This window comes from Monocercomonoides exilis (assembly GCF_001643675.1).
Source record: "Monocercomonoides exilis strain PA203 chromosome Unknown scaffold21-1407046, whole genome shotgun sequence".
NCBI lineage: Eukaryota > Preaxostyla > Oxymonadida > Polymastigidae > Monocercomonoides > Monocercomonoides exilis.
In genome coordinates, this window is record NW_027150566.1 from 1,305,554 (window position 1) to 1,311,626 (window position 6,073).

The following is a 6,073-nucleotide window of genomic DNA, read 5'->3' on the forward strand; positions in this document are numbered from 1 at the left end:
TGAGTTAATGTTTCATAAAACCAAAAAAATGAAATTTCATTCATTCATAAAAAGAATATTGTATTCAATTCCAGAATCTGAAAACCCCGATGAAGATCCAGAAGATAAAACAGAAGATGAGTCAGTTACGCCTTTTTTTGAAGAATCATTAGAAGATACATATTAAGATGAGTTTGGGGCAGGAGATGGAGAATCAGCATCAGAATATCAAGAGGATTAAAAATTTGATCCCACAAATTTTTATTTTTCGTTTATTTTATTTTTCGTTTTTTTCGTCATTATTTGAAACAACATTGTTTCAAACATGATATAGCCAGGGACAAAACCCGGTATACTTCAGTATAGAATAATTTTTTTGAATGTTTATTTAAAACAATTCCAAATCAAAAAACAATTCTTGATTAACTTTCTTGATTATTTCTTTTGAATGCCTGTCAAAAATTTAATCTCTTCAATAAGAAATTATATCAAATAGAATGATCAAACTTCCATAAATCATATGAAAAAAGCAAACGTTTCTTCGCCTCTTCCTTTCAATAAATTATCACCGATTAAGGCCTCAGCAGAGTTTCGCAGGCTCCCTTCCAAAGTGGAAAAAGTTGATTATCTTCTGAAACAAGATGGAATTAAACCTTCAGATCTTGTGAAAGATAAAATAATTACTCATTCTTCCATTTACCGGCATCTGGCTTAAAAAAAAGCAGGGCGTGATCCTCAACATGCTGGAAGACCAGGACTATTCAATAAAGAGGAAATCGAGGAAATAGAGGATTGTGCAATTGCACAAATATCATCCACAAACAAATTGACAGTTTCATACATTATCAGATTCGTGTGTTGTTATTTGTTTGTTTTATTTTTTAATTGTGCATTTTTGATAGTCAAAAAATGTGCTGATGAAGAAAAAGAAGGGATGCACGCAAACGCCTGAAGTCAGGAAAATCAGCAAAAAATGGGCACGCAGGTTGAAAAAGAAAAGTGGATTACTCAAATTAATAAAACCAACTTTTATAGATTTTCATCGCCTTCAAGCATCTACCATTGATAATATGAGGAATTGGTTTTCGTTGTTGAAAAATGTGATTGATGATTGTAATATTTCATCAGATTTAATCATCAATATGGATGAAACTGGTATCTTGATGAAGCAGTCGGACGAGGAAATAGTAGTAACAAAAGAATCTCAACATGCTTTTTTACCAGAAGCACAGAGAAGGAAAAATGCTACATTATTTTTTTCTATTTTTGCAGATGGGACGTCACTTGATCCAATCATGCTATGGCCTTCTCAGACCATTTCCGAGGATCTAAAGGAATTGAAGTATCATCGAATTAACTGTTTGGCAAATGGGACAGGCTGGATGACAAGAAGAGATTTTGAAAAGGTTATGATAGAAATATTATTGCCAAAAATAAATGAGAAAAGAGTTGAGCTTCATGGACCGTCTTCCTACGCTTTGATTATTCTTGATGGGCATTCCTCTCGCCTAAGTTTTCCAGTGATATCTTGGTGCAGAGATCACTTCATCCATTTATTGATTCTTCCATCACATACAACACATCTTACTCAGCCGCTGGATAGGTTTGTATTCGCGCATTTCAAAAGTAGCTTAAAAAGAGCTTTCTCGGTTCCTTCTGATTCGTCAATTTCTTCTTACAGAAAATCATTAATACCAGCAGTATCAGAAGCGGTTAATAACTCTCTCTCTCCAAGAATTGCGAAAAAGTCATTTGAAGCATGCGGAATTTTCCCATTTGACCCTTCTATCGTATATCAGTGCCTTCCGCAGAACATTGAAGCCTCTTCGATAGCAGAAAAAGTGGTAAACAATTCTTCTCTTTCAAGCAGTATCAGCATGAAATTACTAACAGGAGATAATTTTTTCGAAAGCTTTTCCATGCAATTAGATAAAAAAAGAAAAGTCAGCCAAACAGCTCAGAAACAAAGCAGGATGTTTCAATTTCTAAGGTGAAGGAATCATCTAATGTTAAGGACAAAAGCTCCAATGAAACAGGACCTGTTGAAAATGTCAACTTAAAAAATCATAGAAGGAAAACAATTATTCACGATGATGTTTCTTCGGAACAATCTGATTATTCAGAGGATCGGAAAGAGCAACGAGATACATCAGAAGAAGAGATTCTTTTCCCCAGTGAAAAAAGGAAAAGAAAACCAACTTCAGAAAGCAAATGGGGTTCCATCTTCAATTACAGTTAAAAATATTTAATGTGAGTTACAAATTATTTGTTCTTTGCTTATATAAACATGATTCGACGTTATTCAACAGTGCTTTGTTTTCAATTGCTTTTTAAGCGCCAATCTTTTTTAACTGTTATTTTTTATGCAAATTCAATTCAGGCATTTTTATTTGGCTTGTTCGATCCACCTAAATACACGAAAAACTCGATATTCAGTTATTTTTACCATATAAATGTATTGAATTGTGTCAAAAAAAGCTGAGTGGAATATCCCGGGTTTTGTCCTTGTCCCGGGTTTTGTCCCTCACTATATATCAGAAGTTGGTTGCAGTTAAATCCTTTATAACTCGTTTTTTTAATCATTTTTTAAACTGGCCGAATGATTCTTATTTGCCTAAACATTGGCGACTTTTCAAAAAGAAAAATACATATTTTTAATAATTCTTTTTGAATGAATAGATATAAAATGATTGTTATTTATTATTTTTTTAAAAATATAGTGAAATTCATTAATTTTGAGATAACGAAAATAAAGCAACAAAATCAAATTATGTTGAATGAAACTCTCAATAAAAAAGTATTATTGATAAATTAAATTTTGAAAACAGTTGAATTATAGAAAATCTTCAAATTGGAACTTGAATTTTTGAAAAAACTCTCTTTGATAAGAATATTATCTACTTTATAGAAATAATGTGAATTATTTTTGAAAAAATAGGTGATGAACTTCATTGAGCAACAGAAAATTTGATAACAGTTAAGCATATGAAAGACAACAATACACAAAATCTGAGATCTCTTCTCATTTTTTGAAGATTTCAAAATCATTTTGAGAAGAAGAAAATTATCATATTTTGAAGGTTTTTGCTTTATTTTTAAAAATTGAAAATTGTTTAATGATAAAGAAAAAATTCACTTCAAATTTGTCGATGAGGCTGTGAAAAAATGGGGCAAAAATTTTGCAACTAAGAAAAAAACTGAGATTTGTTCCAAACTTTTTCAACAATCTTTTCATTATAAATCAACCGAAACTATGCAAATAATTACAGAAAAATTATAAGATTGAGAAAAATATTTGTCAGAGAAGGATGGAACAAAATTCATGAAGCAAAATATATTGTCCCAAATAAAATAAAATAAAACTCATGTTAATTTAAGGCGAATAATTAAAAAAAAAAAAAAAAAAAAAAAAAAAAAAAAAAAAAATTATTCAAACAATAAAATTGAAAACATAAAAATTACCATATTTCAAATTACTGACAAATTGCTAGCAGATGACAAACAAAAAATTAAATTATATAAAAAGATATTTTGTTGTATTTCACTTTCTTAAACATTCACAAAATAATCAGAAACATTCAAAGGGAATTGACAATAATACATTTTGTTATAAAAATCAAATGTTTTATGAAAGTTTATAATGACATCTTCATATCCTTCTTCTTCCATCTTTTCGTATATCTCCATTTTTGCTGCTTTTCTTTCCTTTTCTTTCATTTCACGATCCTCCTCTTCTTTCATTTTTTTTGAAATCCACTGACATAATTTCAGGCAATCAAATGTTATTTCATCATTCAACGTTGATTGCTGAATCTCCCCCAAAATTACATCAGCAACTCCTTCATTAAATAAAGCAACAATACTGACACCCTGGAGGTCTGATATAGTAATTAAAAGACGAATGCACCATTCACATACTTTTCTTTCATTCTCTCTTGCTGCCATATACAGTCTAACCACACAAGAAATCACTCTAATATATTCCACTTTCCATGACTGATAATAATAAAAACAAAACTCTATGACGATAAGCCATCTTATTATCATATTTTCTCCTTTACTTCCTTTCCCTCCCTCTTTTCTCTTCCAATCAACATGCTTTGCCAGCTCTTCCAGTTCTTTTGTTGCCTCTCTGATGAAATGCAGTTCATTCACAATCACCTCTTCAAATGTTATTTCAGAATACAATCCATAAATCAGAAGCTTCCAAGCAGAATGATATGCAATTCGCGATAGATTGTGATGTTCCTGATGATGTTTTATAATCTCTTTGATTTTATTTAAATATAGCTCTTTTTGTATTTCCTATTAAAAAAAAAAAAACTCGAAAAAGGAAGTAGAACAGAACATACATTTATTCTAAAAATGTTACTCAATGCAAGCAAAGCAATTTCCACATCATTTTGCGTTTTCTCATTTTCTTCCGTATTCAATGCAACTTTTAGAAGACGAGGCATGCAAATTGAAACATAATCTTCTGAAATAAAACCATTAAAGAGCAGCAGATAACATTCACAAAGATCAACAAAGAGCTTTTCACGCTTTTCCTCTTTCCCCTTTTCTTCTACAATCAACTTCTCAATCTTTATCTTCAAGGAAGAATTTCCGAAACCTTCATTCCTAAAACTCTTCAAAACTTTGCGATATCCGAGGTGCTTTAATATTAAAAGTAAATTTTTTAAAGGTATTTTGCTTTCTTCAATCATTTTCCCCATTTTATCGGGAACTTTTGCTGCAAAAATTGATTCAATTTCCTTTTTATCTATTCCCTCTAACATTGTAATAATTTCTTCAATTTTCTGTTTTTGCACTATTTCTGTACAGCTCTCCAGTTCGAAAAGCAATTCTTTAAAAAAAGTTCAAGCACAAATATTTCACTTTTAATCAACAATTAAAATAATCGAACTTGAAAAATGTTCGGTCACTGATATCTCTTTAATATTTTCTGTAATCTTATTACCAGTGCACATACACATTCTATTTATGCAAAATATGTTCAATTTGTGGAGTTAAGTTTTACAATTAATAGAATAATCAAAAAATACAAACATCAACAATTATCTTACAAAACGAAAATGCAACAGTTGGAATGCCAAGTGATTTGATTTATAAATATTAATTTAAAGAAGAAAAATTTTCACAATCAACGAATTTTGTTGTATAATGCTAAAAATACTTTCGTTCTTTTGATTAAACAAACAGAAAATAAAATTGGGTGGAAAATTTTTATTGTCTTTGCTTAAAAAGAAGAGAGTATTTTACGTTTTGGAATTGACTTCAATTCTTAAGTGCGAATGAAGAATGTGAAGGAGACAACAAATACAAGCAAACAACCAAATTATCAATGAGAAAATATTTATCGTCGTTTTGCGAAGTTGATAGAAACTGAAAGAGAGCCCAACGAATGCTTGCATTCTCAAATAATTTCATTTGTTGTTGACTTGAGCGATTTTAAATTCATTCAAAATAAATTGTGAGATCGTTGAAGATAAACGAAACGAAAACTTTAAAAATTTAAAAAATATTGAGTGAACAAAAGCATTGGAGGGCCAATATAAAGAATATGAATAAACTGTTAGTCAAATGACAAAAGAACAATATTTAGAAATTCAACTACAGAAACAGTTCAATTCTTGAGAAATGGAATTTTAATTGAAAATTTGTAGACATGCTCAAACTGCAAAGTTACAGAACACAACACTTGATAATATAACAGTCGTAGCAACATCAAGCTAATATTTTAGTTCCCTTTTGGACTAATTTATCATCAACAATCATTTATTTTCTGTTGAAAGGAAAATAAATGTGAGATATGTCGAAGACTTCATTGCAGCGATTCTTTTCACAAACTCAAAATCATTTTCCTAGCGACCAAAAGCAAAATTGCAATTTTTATGAAAAAATAGACAGCAATAGCTTTATCATGAGCAAGCCGAAGTATGAGAGAAATAATCTATTTTATTTATTTTCTGAAAGTTAATTTGCTTCTTTGAGATCTTTTTTAAACACTCAAGACGTACCTCCGCTATCCAGTAAGAACATATTTGGACAATGAAATTTGCATGTAATTAAATATCCTTCTGAACACATGCTA